The sequence below is a fragment of the Dasypus novemcinctus genome, chromosome 3 (assembly GCF_030445035.2).
Source record: "Dasypus novemcinctus isolate mDasNov1 chromosome 3, mDasNov1.1.hap2, whole genome shotgun sequence".
NCBI lineage: Eukaryota > Metazoa > Chordata > Mammalia > Cingulata > Dasypodidae > Dasypus > Dasypus novemcinctus.
Genome location: NC_080675.1, coordinates 159,524,287 through 159,542,740, shown reverse-complemented (window position 1 = coordinate 159,542,740; position 18,454 = coordinate 159,524,287). Strand labels below are relative to the sequence as shown.

General features: G+C 36.7%; 1 pseudogene; it reads left to right on the top strand.

Moving 5' to 3' along the window:
- Positions 1–17,356, top strand: part of LOC111762021 (transcription factor A, mitochondrial-like) — a 41,093-nt pseudogene extending 23,737 nt beyond the window's left edge.
- The last annotated feature ends 1,098 nt before the right edge of the window (positions 17,357–18,454 follow it).

The window sequence follows — 18,454 nt, the reverse complement described above, 5'->3', positions numbered from 1 at the left end:
TGAAAGGTGCTTCTAGATCCCATTTTAAAATGGCAAAGATTGCTTCTGAGATTGAGGTGTTACTGACTGTTTAATGTTTCAGGAAAAGTGACAGTGTGGCATCCTGCCTAAAATTAAAGGATAGGCTTCAGAAGTGGTTACTACAACTTTGAGTAATATATCAGCTGAAAAAAAAAATCAGAAATTTAAACTCATGTCACACAATTAAGAAGAATAAATTCATTTTAAAATACACTTAATTTTTATATATGCAATAAAAAGATATAGACTAGAGCACTTGGACCCACTTAACTTTATATTTGATAAATGTGACATCAAAGACCAACAGGAAAAGGAGAGAAAATTCTGTGAAAAGTGCTACTATTATTGGCTATCCATTGTGTTGTTTATTATTATTATTACATTATTATCATCATCATCATCATCACCTCTCAAATCCAAATTCACCCTTTTTGCCTGCTCTATTGAAAAGGATCTGGGTATGTTAACTAAATAGTTTTTTTTTCTCATTCAGCTAGAACAATGTTAAACTTCGTCAGTAGAGGGCGCCAAGTGACATTTCAAGAGGAAGGAGCTTTACTTTCTGTTCAGTGTGCTCACTCAGCATTCTCCTAGGCGCTTGGGCAGCTTCTCCAGTGCACTGTACCTTGCAACATAGTTTGGAAATAAGTGTCTATAAATAAGGGAACTTAATTAAAAATAAGTATGCATATGTTGGCATAGTCATTGTTTACTCTGCGTCCTTTGAATGAATTGGTTCGGTATTTATAAACATGAAGCAATCTTGCAATATTAAATGAGAAAAGAACATCATAGAATAATATATACAGCATAACACCATTGCCATATATGCATTTAGTGGAAATAGACATTCATAGTAAAAATACAATAATAGGGGTTGGAAGGATAAATACATTTTTAGAGATTTTTCTTTTATTGAAAGTTTTACTTAGATATTTGTAGATTCGCATATAGTTGTCAGAATTAATAGAGAGAGAGATCCTTGTACCCATAACCCAGTTTTGTGGGTAACATTTTGCAAAACAATATCACAAAATGGATGTGGACATTGATACAATACATAAGTCTTTTTTCAGATTTTCTGATTTACTTGCTCCTGTGTGTGCAAGAGAGTGTGCATGTAGTTCTGCACAATTTATCACATGTGTAAGTTCACGGCTCCCCCACCACAACCAGGGTCCTGAGCAATCCATACCCAGATGATCCCTTGGGTCGCCTTTTTATAACCATACCCACCCCTCACCTACTGCACTCCCTTCTTCCCTAACCGCTGGCAAATACTGATCTGTTCTCCATTTCTATAAATGTGTCTTTCCAAAATGTTATACAAATGGAATCACGTAGTAGCATATAAGCTTTGGGACTGGCTTTTCTTCATTCAGCGTACTCCCTGGAGATTGATCCAAGTCGTTGTGCATATTGATAATGTGGTCATTTTTACTGCTGATTAGGACTTCATGGTCTATCTGTGCTGTGGGTTTTTTTAACCATTCACTTGTTGAAGGATATTGAGCCATTTCCAGTTTGGGGTTTTTACAAATGAAATGTACGATATTGCTATGAACATTGTGTGCAGATTTTTGTGAGGAAATAGGTTTTCATTTCTGGAATGGTTAAGGTCATGTGTCAATTTGGCCAGGTTTTAGTTTCCAGTTGTTTGGTCAGGAAAGCACTGGCCTGATTATTACTAGATATTTCATGGATTTAAATCGTCAGTCAGTTGATTACATCTATGGCTGATGACATCTACAGTCAACTGAGGACACTGCCTTCTCCAATGCGAGACATTTCATCCAGTCAGCTGAAGGCCTTAAAAGAAGTGATGATTTCAGCAGACAGAAGGAGAATGTCCATCTCTACTTCCACCAGCCAACTTCTTCTGGGCAGTCCATCAAAAACCTTCATTGGATTTCCCAGCTTGTGGCCTGCCCTAGGCAATTTGGACTTCCCATGCCCACAGTCATGTGAACCAATTCCTTAAATAAATCTCATAATGCTTACATAATATGTAATATACAGATACATATGCATATTTATACATTACCTGTTAGTTCTGTTTTCCTGGAGAACCTTGACTCATACAGTTGCTATAAACATTGTGTACAGATTTTTGTGTGAAAATGCATTTTTGTTTCTGGGATACATGCCCAAGAGTCAGTTCTTGGTAGCATGGTGACTGAATGTTTAGTTTTATAAGAAACTATCAAACTGTCTTCCAGAGTGGAGGCACCATTTTACATTCCTACCAGCAATACATGCATGATCTACTTTCTCCCTATCCCACTGGCATTTACTGTTGTCCCTATACCTTATTTAAGCCATTCCAATAGGTATGTTTTTTGGAAAGATTTTTTTAATTTTAATATTTATTTTTTAAATTTATTTCTCTCCCCTTGTCTGCTCTCTGTTGTCATTTGCTGTGTGTTCTTCTGTTCTGCTTGTACCCTCAGCGGCACTGGGAAACTGCATGTCTTTTCTGTTGCGTCATCTTGCTGCATCAGCTCTCTCTGTGTACAGAGCCATTCCTGGGCAGGCTGCGCTTTTTTCATGCAGGGCGGCTCTCCTTGCAGGGCATACTCTTTGCGCGTGGGGTGCCCCCGCATGGGGTGCCCCTGTGTGGCACAGCACTCCTTGAGCAGCAGCACAGCACAAGGGCCAGTTTACCACATGGGTCAGGAGGCCCTGGGTTTGAACGCTGGACCCTCCCATATGGTAGGTGGATGCTCTATCAGTTGAGCCACATCTGCTTCCCACTCACTTTGTTTTTATTTGAATATCTTTAATGGCTAATGATGTTGAACATCTTTTCGTGTGCATATGATCATCTATATTTCCTCTTTGGTAAATCATCTGTTTATGTTTTTGTCCATTTCCTAATTGGATGATTTGGTTTTTTAACTTTTGAGTTTGAGAGTTCTTTACATATTATAGATGGGTTGTTTGTTGAATATGTTGTATGCAAATATATTCTTCCAATTTGTAGCTTGTCTTTTCATTCTCTTAATAAGGTCTTTTGCAAATCAAAAGTTTACCATTTTGATGAGGTTTATTTTATGAATTCTTTCTTTTATGGATCATGTTTTCAGGGAAAGGCCTAAGAAGTCTTTGCCTAAACCTAGATACTGAAAATGAAGATTTCCTCTTATTTTTCTAAAGGTTTTATAAGTTTATGTTTTACATTTAAGTCCATGATACATTTTGAGTTAATTCCCCCTCCCTGGCCCCCTCTTAGATGGTGCCTTCATCTGTTTGCTTGTTGTTTTTGCTCAGTTTTTTTTCTCGTCTGTTTCTTTTTTTAAGAGGTCTCAGGAACCAAACCCAGGACCTCCCATGTGGGAGGTGGGCACCCAACTGCTTGAGTCATATCCATTCCCTGCTTGTTTGTTTTTTGTTTGTTTTTTGCTCGCTGTCTGCACATTGTTTGCTCATTGTCTTACTCATTATTTTTGCTTATTGTCTGCTCATTGTTTTTTCTTGTCTGCTCGTGTTTTTTTCTTGATGTCTGCTCATTGTTTTGGCTTAATGTCTGCTTGTTGTCTGCTCATTGTTTGTTTGTCTTCTTTAGGAGGCACTGGGAGCCAAACCCAGGGCATCCAATGTGGAAGGCGGCCACCCAACTGCGTAAGTCACATCCTCCCCTGAGTTAGTTTTTGAATAAGGTGTGAGGTGTAGATCAAAGTTCCCTAATAGGTGTCCAACTGCTCTAACACTACATGCCAAAAAGGTTAACCTCCCTCCACTGAATTTCTTTTTTTCATATTTATAAATCAATCAGCTGATCATATTTATGTGGACCCATTTCTTGGTTCTCTGTTCTGTTCCATTGACCTATGTGCCCATCCCTCTGCCAATACCACACTGTTTTTGTAAAATTTCTATGACAGTGCTACCATTAGGTGAGGAGGGAAAGGTTGCCCTATGGAAAGCATCAGAGGGAATTCAATATATGTGTAATGTTCTATTTTATACACAAAGAGCATATCTCAAAGCAAACAGCAAAAGATAAACATTGTTAGATCCAGTTGATTAAACAAAAGAGCCTTCATTTCATTATTATCTGACTTTTTTGGCTTTTAAAACTTTTCAAAATATAACTCAAAATATAAATTGGGTCAAAAGGAAAGCAAATCCAAATGGAGTTTATTCAACAAATATTTACTTAGAGCACTTACTGCAAGTCAGGCATCATACTGGGATCTCTGAATAGAGCAGAAATCAAGGCAGACAAAGTCCCTTCCCTCTTAGAGCTTAATTCTAGTGGAGGGACAGGAAAGGCAGAAAATAAATTAATGACAATCAATGGAAAAATAGGTTAGCAATAATGCAATGGGAAAAGTATGAAGCAGGGTGAAAGTAAGTAGGAGACAGATGAGGGTACAAGTTTAGATGCAGTGGGCAGAGAAGGTCTCTATGATAATGTGATATCAAAGACCTGAGTGAAGTGTGGAAGTGAGCTACTTGGTTATCCAGGGCAAGAGTGTTCCACAGGCAAGTGCAAAGGCATGTTTGGAGCATTTGAGAAAGCAAGGAGGCACACATGAGCAAGGTAATAAATACAGATAAAATGCTTGCGGAAACAAGAGGTCTTGTGGGCTGTTGGAACTCCCTTAGTTTTTACCCTGAGAAATACTAGAAGTACGTGGATGACACTGAGCAAACTAGTGATGGTGATTTTATTTACGTTTTAAAGGAAATGGATGCTGGGTTTAGAAAAGACTTGATAGTCATAAAAGAAATGGAGCCCACAGTCCTACAGTCATATGGAACTACCAACATGAATGACTTGAAAGCAGATTCATTCCCAGAGACTCCAGGAAGGAATAAGCCTTGCCTACACCTTGATTCTGCCCTTGGGAAACCTGGAGCAGACAACCAGCTGAGCCATACAGTACCTGGACTTCTGATGTACAGAAATTGGGAGATAATAAATGGGTATTGCTTTGAACCACTAAATTTCTGGTAATTTGGTAGAGCAACTAAGACAACTAAGCTGGTAGATTATGCAATAATCCAGGTGAAAATTGATGGTACTTGACCATGGTAGTACTACTGTAAATAATAATAGAAGGGTAGATTCTGGAAAAACTACCATGAATTTGATATGACACGTGTGTGTGAGTGTGTGAGAAAAATAGGCTTCAAGGGAAGCGGACTTGGCCCAGTGGTTGGGGCGTCCGTCTACCACACGGGAGGTCCACGGTTCAAACCCCAGGCCTCCTTGACCTGTGTGGAGCTGTCCCACGCACGGCGCTGATGCGCGCAAGGAGTGCTCTGCCATGCAGGGGTGTCCCCGCGCAGGGGAGCCCCACGCGCAAGGAGTGCACCCTGTAAGGAGAGCCGCCCAGCGCGAAAGAAAGTATAGCCTGCCCAGGAATGGCGCCACACACACGGAATTGATGCAGCAAGATGATGCAACAAAAAGAGACACAGATTCCTGTGCTGCTGACAACAACAGAAGCGGACAAAAACAAGAACATGCAGCAAATGGACACAGAGAACAGACAAGGGGGGGGGGGAGGGAGAGGAGGTGGGAGGGGGAGGGGAGAGAAATAAAATAAATAAATTTTTTTAAAAAATAGGCTTCAAGGCACATTCTGGCCTTAATAAGTGGAAAGATGCCATTTATTAAGATGGTATGGTAGATAGAATTATACACCCCAATTTAGACAGGTTCCTAAAGGTTCCTAATCTTTATTCCTGTAGGGATGAGCCCATTGAGATAGGGTTCACCCCTATTTATTGAAATAATAAAGACATTATTTTTAGTAAAGGTGTGGCCCAACTGAATGAGAGTAGGTCTTAATCTAGTTGACTGGAGCCCTTTATAAGCAGAAGAAATTCAGATATAGACAAAGAAAGCTGCAGAAGGAGCTAGAAGCCAGAAATCAGTGGGAACCTGGAAGAGAAGACATCACCCTGTGATGAGAAAGCCAAGAGACCTAAAGATTGCCAGCTAGCAGGACCACCACCTACCCGGGCAGAAAGAAGCCTTCTAGCCACCACCTTCATTGAGACTTCTGTCCTCTGAAACAATTCCCATTGTTTAAGTCAACCCATTGTGTGACATTTGTCGTAGCAGGTGGGGAAACCAAGACAGATGGGAAAAATAGTAGTAACAGAGTTGGAAACAAAGTTTAGCAGCTCTGTTCTGGATGCATTAGATTTCAGAGGTCAAGTGAAGATGTCAAGAGTTTATAGCCACCATACAAATAATTTGGGGGACATCAGCATATAGTCAGTGTTTAAAGTGATGACACTGAATATCACCTACATAATAAGAATTAGGTAAAAAAATTTTAAAAGAACAATGGCATCAAAATGATCTAGATTCAAATGCAGAAACTGATGCTTACTTAGGGACGTGACTTAACTGCTGTGACCCAAATTTCCTTATTTGCAAAATATTGTTGATAAATAAAGTCCATCCTCTCTATCTGCAATTCAAAAATCAAAAAAGTTCTGAAAACTGAAATTTGGTTTCCATAACTTATTAGACAATACATCTTATCTGTAAATACAAATTAAATCAAGGTGGTTGGTAATGTTTAAATCTATTTCTTTGCTGATACTTTTTTTTTTTTTTTGGCCTAGTGGTTTGATACCTTGTTGAGAAAATGGAGTTAAAATCTCTAGCTACACCTGTGGAATTGATGATTTCATATTTCAGTTCTGTCAATTTTTGTGTTAATGATTTTGAAGTTTTTTTTATTAGATGCATACACCTTTAAGATAGTTAGGTCTTCCCTTTGTCATTTAGAAATGCTCCTTGTTATCTCAAATCTCTTTGCCTTGATGCATATATCTGATGTTAATATAGTCACACCAGTCTTACTATGCTTAATGTTGGCAAGGTATATATTTGTCCATGTATTTACTTTCAACCTATGTGCATCTTTATATTTAAATCATGTCTCTTGCATACAGAATACATTTGGGTCTCACTTTTTTCACCATCTGATAATCTCTGCGTTTTAATTGGAGCATTCAGATCACAAAAATTTAATGCAATTATGTATACTTAGGTCTATATATTCCATTTACTATTTGTTTGCTGTTTGTTCCCCATTTATTTTTGTTCATTTCTTCTTCTGTTCCTGCTTTCTGCCATGTTTTCAATTCTTTGTTTACTTTGTTAGAATCCATTTTAATTCATCTATTGGCTTTTAAGTTATAAAATATTTCATTTCAGGGATCTTCCTAAGGATTAAAATATAACTCCACAAGAAATGTAATAATTTTTGCCTTAAATGGTTGCATGTATTTACAGAAACTAAGAGCAAAAGTAATCATATACCCTTACATTTTTGGTGCTCTTCATTCTTTCCTAATTATCCAAGTTTCTTATGGTTTCCCTTCAGTCACAAGATATTCCTTGATCATTTCTAGTAGTGAATGTCTTCTGGTAAAAATAAATAAACTACTCAACCATTACCAGAAGAACCTCCATAAAATCTTATCTAATCTGAAACTCATTTGGTAGCAAGCCTGACCTGAACACATAGGGACCGTCTATAGTCTTTACTTATCACACTTAGTGAATAGTTATATATACATTGCTAAACAAATATTAATGGATTTAATTATGGGACACTGCCTTAGACCCTGATGGGGATGATTTTTATTCATCAGTACATGCACTGCATTATTCTTTATAAATAGGAAATATTAAGAATTCTGAAATTTATCTTGTATCCCAGGGATTCAGAAAAGTGATTGAGAAGTTGTATTTTTTTCATAGACTGCTTTAGGGAGAAAATAAGTGATACATATAAAAAGAGGAAATAGTCTAGTGCCTAATTCATAAGAGGTACACAATAAATCATAATGCCCTTGCCCCATTTGAAACGGATCAGAAAGACAATGGCACCAGTTAGAACCAGGTAAATGAAGGCATACTTATAGTCTTTGCTATCAAATGACAATGCTTAATTTTTTTTGGCAAACTATCCAATCTCAATATCTTCAGTAACTGTCAAGTCTTAGATTCTTAAATTTCCATTGTGTGCCTCTGCTTGGTGGCTGTTTTGGCTATTACTGGATTTTTCACCAGCATATAGCATAGAATAACAATAAGTTGGATGTTATTGTCAGTACATACAGAATAAAGGATGAAAAGTAAGAGAGGGGAATGAGAAGAAAAGGTCAGTCCACGACAATATTCATAAAAATATTTAATATTTACTAGATATTTCTTACATGGTAAACTCTGGACTAAAACTATAATACACCTATATTTTTCACCACAACCACATGAGGAAGATACTACTGTTATTTACAATTGATATGAGGAAACTAAGCTTTGGATAGGTTAGTGACTTCACAAATTACACAGATAGTCTTTCAACCGGGATTTAAACTCAGGCAATCTAACTCCAGAGCCTACTCTCTTATTCCTTACCCTTTGATGTAGGTATTATGCCCCCTCATTAGTAGACCACATATGATTACCCTTATTATCATAAGATGAGGACACCGAAGCTGGGAGTGATTCAGTAATGTGGCCAAATTCACAAGCCTAGGAGCTGATGGTGCTGGGATTCAATGAGAATGTTACTAAGATTAATATGGGACAATCTGTGATCCAAAATTCTAATGATGGCAGAAGGGGAAGAAATATTAATTATTCAGCAGATACTATGATTTGAGGTGGAACAAGCCTTCAGAAATATCAAAAGACTATACATTATTAACCAATTTATCAAAGTCAAGAATTTAAATATTAAACATCTCCACTAAAATGCAGGTAAGCAAATACAACTGTCACTAAAACTTTTGATGTCCTATTAAATTTCTACCCTCCACTAATGAAATATGGCTTCAATTGATTGGGCTCTAAAATTATTCTATAGAAAAATAGGTTGGGGGTCTCTAGAGTACAGAAATGATGGGCAGGAAGGCAAGCATGGGTTTACTGATTAGCAGTATAAACGCTGCTTCCTCCAACTGTTAAGTCATCATTTAATATCCAAGCATTTCATTCAAGGCAAAATTTAATTCTTGGCAATAACAGTTCAAAATAAATGCTGTCCTTTTTTTCTTAAAAAATTAATACATGTTTATTATAGATTTAAAAGGAGAGATAATACTTTGACAATACTGATACCCATAGATAACCATTTTTGACTATCAAGTACATTTGGAAATTTGCTTGGACCTCAACAATTGGCCTTTAAAGGAAAAAGAAGCAAAAGTTATCTGGAATTTGTAAGGCAAAATCCAAGATTGGGGCAGTGATGTAGAAATAGAGTTTGACCTCCAAGGAAAATGGCAAGCAATCCAAATTAGTGTGTATAAAGTTTATTCTCAATGGCAATGGAATAGCCAAGCCAGATCACCAAAGCTTCTAGACAGGGGATCAAAGCCAAATAAAAGGAGCTTTCTGCTCAAGTGTTCATCTGAATTACAGCATGATCCTAGGCAGCACCTGGGATATACTGAATTTTTTTTATTTTTTTATTTTATTCTGCTCAAGTGTTCATCTGAATTATAACATGATCCCAGGCAGCACCTTAGAGATACTGGATTTTTTTAAAAGACACTTTAGATTATATAAATGATACATCAAAAAATATAGGGGACTTCCCTTATACCCCACCCACTCCCACTCCCACACTTTCCCTGATTAACAACATCTTTCATTAGTGTGGTACATTTGTTGAAATTGGTGAACATATATTGATGCATTTCTATTAATCATAGTCAATAATTTACATTATAGCTTATATTTGGCTCTGCACATTTTTATAGGTTTTGACAAAGTGTGAATGGCTTGTATCTGTCATTGCAATGCCATTCAGAACAATTCCAATGTCCCAAAAATGCCCCATGTTATACTTACTCTTCCCTCTCCCTCCCCTCAGAATCTATGGTGACCACTGCCTTTATATCCATCTTACAAGATAATATGTAATAAGTCTACTTTTCTCTATAGTTCCATTCCTCCCTTATGTTTGTTCATTTCTCAAACTTGAGGATTTTAGGTTGGTGATACTCCCTCTGTTTCTGACTGAGACGGGTTTTAGGTCCTAAGGGACAGATGGATGGAAATATCTTGCTTGCCATTGTAGATACTCTGTTTTTTTGAATGGGTATTGTCCATATCATTACCATTGTGTTAGTTATCCTAGGCAAGTCCAGTGAGCTGGAGAGTAGGTGTTTCAACACTGCTGAGATTCAGGGCTCAACCAGCACATGAACAGACAAAAGATTTAAGATTCTGGTATGTATATTTAATGAGTATAGTGCTAATTATAGGTTCAAATAAAAGGGGAAGAAGAGCCATACATAGGAAAATTATAAATGAGTCTAACTCTGTTACATGAGGAATGTATATTCCAAGGTAAGGCCCACTGACAGGGTGCCAAATTCCTGAGATTGTCTACCCTGCCTATAGTGTCTAGATGTCTCTAGAGTCATCAGGAGCCCTGTTGTTTCAGGCACTGTTTACTGTGGCAATCAATGAGCTTTGCTGAGACAGGCATAAGTATAACCTCTGGAATGACCTCCTGACTCACTTTGAAATTCTCTTGGTCATAAACAGTTGTATTTATTAATACTATTTCCCCCTTTTGGTCAAGGTCTTTTTCCAAATGCATTGCTAGTTGGTGCTTGGTAATAATCCCTCAGTGCCAGGGAGGTTCATCCCTGGGAGTCATGTCCCATGCCATGGGGAAGGTAGTGTATTTATATGCTTAGTTTGGCTTAGAGAGAGGCCATACTTGAGCAATAAGTAGGCTTTCAGGTAGTAACTCTTAGGCAATATATAATAATAAGTTTCAATTTCACAAGAATAAGGTTTATAAATACAACCATCAATGGCAAGGATCTGGTGCATTCATTTGTCCTCCTTTGCTAGGCACTGCCCATGTACTCTACAGATTCTTGCTGCTCTATTAAAGAATGTAGCAGGACTTCCCGGAATGGGAATTCAGTATTCTTTTAGTTATTGTGTGGGTTTCCATCCACCAAGAAAACACCCCATTGTCACTTGAACATATTAATATTCCATAAAAGCCTGCATCCAGTGCACCCCTCTGCACACATCCCCCCACCTCTGACACCCCACACCAGTGATCCTTTCCTGCCACAGTTGTGACCCATCTGAAATCCAAAACTTCCCCAAAAACAACACCCCCCCAAAAAAGAATTAAAAAAATAAAAAATAAAATAATAATGAAAAAACAAAATAAAAAATAAGTTAAAAAAATGTTTTTCAATGTGTCTTTCATCACCATGATATGTTTTCTTTTATGTACAGCAACAATTTCTTCTGTCTGTTCCCCTAGTGTCTTATTTTTTTCACTTTATTTTCAAAGAAGCTTTAGGTTAAAGAAAAGCAGCATAGAAAATACAAGGGATTCCCCTATATCCCACCCCCTCCCCTTCTCACATTTTCCCCTATTGATAACATCTTATATTATATACATTTGTTACAATTGATGAACAAATATTGAAGCATTGCTACTAACTGTGGTCAACAGTTTACTTTATGGATTACATTTTGCACCATACGCTTTTATAGGTTTTAACAAAATGTATAAACAGCCTGTATCTGTCATTGCAAGATCATGCAGAATAATTCCAATGCTCAAAAAATGCCCTATGTTCCATCTATTCTATTCTTCCCTCACCCTCCCTTCAGGACCTATGGTAACCACTAAGTTTCAATTTTTGAAGAATATGGTTCATAGTTACATGCATTAATATTGAGGGTTTGACATATTGGTCTGTTTTCTTTTATTAGGCACTATGTTCTGGAGAGATTCTTGCCCCTCTAATTGAGAGCATAGCAGGACTCCTTTGGATGGGAGTTAAATATTTTCTTGTTTATTGTGTGGGTCTCCACCCACTGAGATAACACACTATGACAAGATGACCATTTTCATATTCCAAAGACACATGCCCCAGGTGCATCCTACCCCACATATACTCCCATCCTCAATTCCCTGCACCAGTAACCCTCCCATCATATTTGTCAAAAGAACATTCACACCATTGAAGACCTACAAATCCCCAGAGTTCACCTGTTCCTTCCTCCTGCCCTCCCCTTGTTCCATGAATATTCCAACACCACCACGCATCATACTCCCCTCACATTCCAGTGCCCTAAAATCCAATTACATCCCTGCACCATCACCCCATCCACTGTTCAGCTACCTTCTATCACCTTATTGTAGGTCTTTCCATATTTAACATCAGCTCACCACCTTTTACTCCCTTTCTGTCTCCTGTAAACATATCTTCCAGACTCTCGGTCTGTGTATCTGCTCAATTGCTTAAGTTATATCAGTGAGGTCATGTAATATTTGACTTCACTGAACATAAGGTCTTCAAGATTCATTCATATTGTCCTGTGTGTTAATACTGCATTCTTTCTTACAGCTGAGTAATATTCCATTGTATGTATATACCACAATTTGCTAATCCATTCATCTGTTGATGGACACCTGTGTTGCTTCCGATTTTTGGCAATAGTGAATAATGTCGCTATGAACACTGGCGTGCATATATCTGTTCATGCCTCTGCTTTCAGTTCTTCTCGGTATATACCCAGCAGTGGGACTTTCTGGATCATAAGGCAGTTCTATAGTTAGCTTCCTGAGGAACCACCAAACTGTCCTCCACAATGGCTGCACCATTCTACATTCCCACCAGCAGTGGATGAGGGTTTCTTCTCCTCCACATCCTCTCCAATATTTGTAACTCTCTGTTTTTTTTTTTATTTTAATAACCACCAGTCTAATAAGTGTAAGATGATAACTCATCATAGATTTGATTTGCATTTCCCTAATAGCTAGTGATATTGAACATCTTTTTGTGTGCTTTTTAGTCATTTGTATTTCTTCTTTGGGAAAGTGTCTATTCAAATCTGTTGCCCATTTTTTAAATGGGTTGTTCTTTATATATGCTGGATTTTAGGCCCTTAGAAGATAAATGTTTACCAAATATTTTCTCTCATTGAGTAGGCTGCCTTTTCACTTTCTTTACAAACTCCTTTGAAGCACAAATGTTTTTTATTTTGAGGTCTCATTTGTCTATTTTTTCTTTCATTGCTTGCACTTTGGGTGTAAAATTCATGAATTCTCCTACTACAAGATCTCACAGATGCTTCCCTACATTGTCTTCTAGGTACTTTATGGTCTTGGTTCTTATATTTAGATCTTTGATCCATGTTGAGTTAATTTTTGTATAGGGCATGAGATGGTGATCCTCTCTCATTTTTTCGGATTAGATATCCAGTTCTCCAAGCACCATTTGTTGAAAAGGCAATTCTGTCCCAGTTGAATGGGCTTGGTGGCCTTGTTGAATAACAGTGACCATATAAGTGAGAATCTACATCAGCAGTCTCAGTTTGGTTCCACTGCTCAGTATGTCTGTCCTTGTGCCAATACCATGCAGTTTTTGACCACTGTTGCTTTGGAATATGCTTTAATGTCAGGTAGTGTGACTCTGCCAACTTTGTTTTTCTTTTTCAATATGTTTTTGACTATTCAGGACCTCTTTCCCTTCCAAATAAATTTCATAATTACCTTTTTCAATTCAGTAAAAAATGGTGTTGTAATTTTTTACTGGGATTGTATTAAATCTGTAAATCAATTTGGTAAGACAAACATCTTAATGATGTTTAGCCTTCTGATCCATGAACATGGAATATTCTTCTATTTATTTATATCTTCTTTGATTTCCTTTAGCAGTGTTGTGTAATTTTCTGTCAAGTCCTTTACATCTTTAGTTAAGTTTATCTTAGATATTTGATTCTTTTATTCATTATTGTAAATGGAATTTTTTTCTTGATTTCTTCCCCTGATTGCTCATTATTGGTATACAGAAAGGCTACTGATTTTCACATGTTGATCTTACATCCTGCCAGTTTACTGAACTTGTTTATCATCTCTAGAATCATTGCTGCAGATTTTTCAGGACTTTCTACATGTAGGATCATGTCATCTGCAAATGGTGAGATTTTTACTTCTTCTTTTCCAATCTGGATGACTTTTATTTCTTTTTCTTGCCTAATTGCTCAGGCAAGTACTTCTAGCACAATGTTAAATGAGAGCAGTGACAGTGGCCATCCTGGTCTTGTTCCAGACCTTAGAGGGAAAGCTGTTAGCATTTTGCCATTGAATATGATGTTATCTGTGGGTTTTTCATAGATACCCTTTATCATGTTCAGGAAGTTTCCTTTTATACCTATCTTTTGAAATGTTTTTATCAAGAAGAGATGCTGTATTTTGTCAAATGCTTTTTCTGCATCAATGAAGATGATCATGTGAATTTTTCTGTCAATCTGTTAATGTGGTGTATGACATTGATTGATTTTCTTTATGTTGAACCATCCTTGCATACTAAAGTTGAAACCCACTTGATCATGGTGCATAATTCATTTGATGTGTTGTTTGGATACAATTAGCAAGTATTTTGTTGAGAATTTTAGTATCTAGAGCCATTAAAGAGATTGATGAGATTGATCTGTAGTTTCCTTTTCTTGTGGTATCTTTATGTGGCTTTGGTATGAGGGTGAGGAGTTAGGCAATCTTCCCTCCACTTCTATTTTTTGTAAGGGTTTAAGCTGGATTGCCAGGCAGGAGAATAATTCTTGGCTATGTGAAATGGTCTGTTTGGGATTCCTGATCCACAGCCGGCCTTGGTTCTCCATGCTCAACAATTGATTAGGATTGAGCATGCAGGTGGAATATCCTTTGTGCCCAAAGGTCGGTGTTGCTAAGCCACTAGTGCATATCCTGGTGTTGTACAATAAGGGTTAGGAGAGAGTCAAGTCTTGCTGTATTTCAGAATCTCAAAAAGTTGTTCATGAGGCAGACACTGATGCTTCATTAGAAAATGAACCAAATTAGGTTAAGGTTGCCCCAGGTTGGGTGAGTTAGCTAAAATTTATCTAAGAGGTCCCCACTTGCTATGGAAAATACCACACTTAAACACTTACCAGGTTATCCACCAAAAATCCCACTGAGGTGGCAAAAGTCATACAAAATAATAATTAATTGATGGAAGCATTGTAACACCAAGAAGTTTTCTACCAGAAGACCATAAACTTTGAAAGTTGTATAAAAACAGGTGAGAGAGGACTGAGGATGAGACCACACTGAATTGATAAACCTGTGACCTGGTCCGGGTAAACAAGAGAGAGGCAGAATGAACATGAATTTTCACAAAAGATCCCCACCCCCACCCCCAAATCTTCAAGTTCAGAGTCAGCAGGGTCAGGGAGCAAGAGCAGGTTATAGTTTCTTGACAGATTCCTGGTATGGGTAGTAGAGCCAAAAAGAGAAGTGGGGCAGCTCCCAGGCCACTTGAGGCCACCACAGTGGATGTGAACTTGTGTACTCTAAGAGAAGCTGGCCTACCTCTCCCACCCACTGACATTGCATAGATATCACTCCTATTTATGGCTGGGGGAAAGGGCCCCAGAGTGGCTGAGTACTCTATATCAGCTGCTGATACTGACTATTCTAGACATTAATATATAAAACTATATACAGACAATCAAAAATCATCAAGCATTTAAAGAAAAATAATAGCATGAAAGCCAAATAAGTGGTTTTCCCAAGTAAACAGCATCCATGAGAGAAGAGAAGAAAACTGACAAAAATCTAATGAGCCTCCCTTGTGGTACTAAAGGCAAAGCTGCATCCATATAATAAGAGCAGACTGGTAAAGAGGGGCAATGAAAAAATAACAAAATTCCTAGACATATAAAAATAACATAAAACAGTGGGGGACACACATAAGCTCAACTTCCAAATTACTAATTTGAAAGCCCAAATTGAGAATGTAGAGCAAAAAAGATAAATAAGATGGAAATTATATGAGAAAGGCTTGATTTTGCTGACGGCATCCCCTTAACACTAAAAAGATATCCTGCTATTATTTCTGAATTTAAAAGTTAATTCTAAAATGCAAACCAAAGAAGAACAAAGAAAAATTACTAAGAACTTCTGGAAAGGTAAAACAAGTTTTTTAAAAAGAAAAGACAAATAAATATATCCTGAATTCGTCATCTAAAATGCCACATACTAAAATGTAATGAAGAAATGTTGATATTATTCTGAAGAAATATTGTGAACCTTGAATGCTTTCACAAGCCAAATTATCATTTACACATGAAGACTAATTTCTTCAGTTATGCAAAGGCTCCACAAATATGCAAGCAAATTTATCATTTCTAAAAAATAATATTACTTGATTATATATCCCAGTCAAATGAAAAATTATGTGTATATCAAAAAAAGAGGAAAAGCTTAGATATAAAACACGCTAGAGAGAAAGTAACCAGTATAACCTAGAGCTACATCAAAGGAAGGGTAACAATGCACTTCTAGAGTTTAAATCAACTGCTCGGCAAGAGTGCTTGAAAAAACAAGACACATTAGAACATTTTATAAACAGTATTTTTCCTAACCTGGAGCTAAATTATTAAGGACGATTTTTTTAAAAATTACAGATAAATATCAAAACGTGGACCTTAGAAAACAGAAGAGGAAAAAGAGAAATGTTTTTAAAAGCAAGAGATATTTTTCAGAGATTGCAGATACTGATGTGATAGAAAAGTATAAGCCCAAAAATGCTTACCGAAGTTCCTTGTGAGTAGCGGGCTCAGGGATAACATAGCGGTGAGTGTCACATGGGGTTCGAGTTGTCCTTGTTGAGGTGGTTTTTTTCAGCCAGGAATCTCTAGGAGCCCTTCCACTGCATTGTCTGCAGAGGCCAGGGCGCTTCTCAGGGCTAGCGGGGCTTGCTGAGTTCCCTGGGAAACTCGGAGCCCAGTTCTACTCTGGCTATAGAAATCGACTGTGCTTTTCCCTCAGTTTTTCTTGCAAAAGGAAATGGTTTTTCCTTTTATACCTTGGGTGGTTGTCCAAAGAAGCCTTCAATTTCATACATTCCTTTTTTTAAAGAACAGCTACCCATATTTGAAGCTCAGAATCCAGATAGATGAAGATGTTTACAGGGCAGACTGGCAAGCATACAAAGAAGAGATAAATAGAATTCAAGGACATCTAACTCCAAGTCACATCATATCTTTAGAAAAAGAAATGCAAAAACGTTTACAAAAAGAAGTATTGACTGAAAAGAGAGAGCTAACAATGCTTGGTAAACCGAAAAAACCTCCATCAGCTTATAATATTTTTCTTTCTGAATGCTTCAAGAAGCTAAGGAAGATTCACCACAGGCAAAGATGAAGACGCTAAATCAAAACAGGAAAAACCTGCCTAATTCTCAAAAGCAAGTATATTTTCAACTTGCTAAAGATGACAAAATTCGTTATGATAATGCAATGAAATCGTGACAGAAATAAATGCTTGAAATTGGATGAAATGATTTTATATGAAACAAAATGAAGTACCAACCAAAAGATGGCACTGAGAAGTGTTCAAATATAAGATTAAGTTATGTGCATAATGAATAAGCTAAAGAAACCAATTAGGTCTCAACAACTGAAACTGTTGTAAAATTAGAATGGATAAAATTGGAATATTTTATATTCTTTTTTTTTCAGCCCATGGACTTCTGCCAATTTATTATACATTATATATTAGTATTTTGTTTTAGAAAACTCAAGCAAGTATAAGCTCATGTTATGTTAAGTTTACTTTTGTGTTTAAGAACTACTGAGGATCAAAATACTGCATGTAAATGTAGCAATGAATCATTTTACCTTTTGATAAAGATAATGAAAACTGTGAACTTTTAAAATACTGGATGATGACTATGGAAAGATTATTCTTATTTCCTTGTATTATGGAAGCAGGAGTTTGCTTTTCAAAATAGTCCCAAATTTAGAAGCCAGTGTTCTATGATATAATTGTGTATTTTTTAAAAAACAACCAGAACCCATCTAGATACAATTTCATTTCTTATGTATAATTCATAAAAGGGACTGAGAGATTTATGGACTTTTCTTTCATTGTCTTTCCCTTTTCCTAACTTAAAAAGTAAAGAAGTATGTACCAAATCTATGCATTGTATTTTATATTGCACAGAATTTTTTAAAAATCCATCTTTGTTTTTTAAAACAAGTGCTCACCAGATTTTGGGGTGCATTGTGGGGAGAAGTGACTAAAAGGGAATAGTAGGGCAACTTTTAGGGTGCTAGTTACAAAAGTGTGCTCACTTTGTGAAACTTCATCATATTGTACACTTTTGATGTATAGTATATTTCAATTAAGACTTAAAATTTGGTATTAATGACTGGAAACAGGATTAAACTTCCAAATTGCTATTAGTAAAAAGAAACAAAGAAAATGTGATTAACCAATAAAAAGGCAGGAAAGGAACAGTAGAAAAATATAATAATTAGAAATATAAAATAGAGTGATAAAAATACATCACAAAAAAATGAAAAATCTTTATTTCACCTTTTAGAAGTAAATAATTCTCTCTAATTATATAAAAAAGTAAAAACAGCTCTATG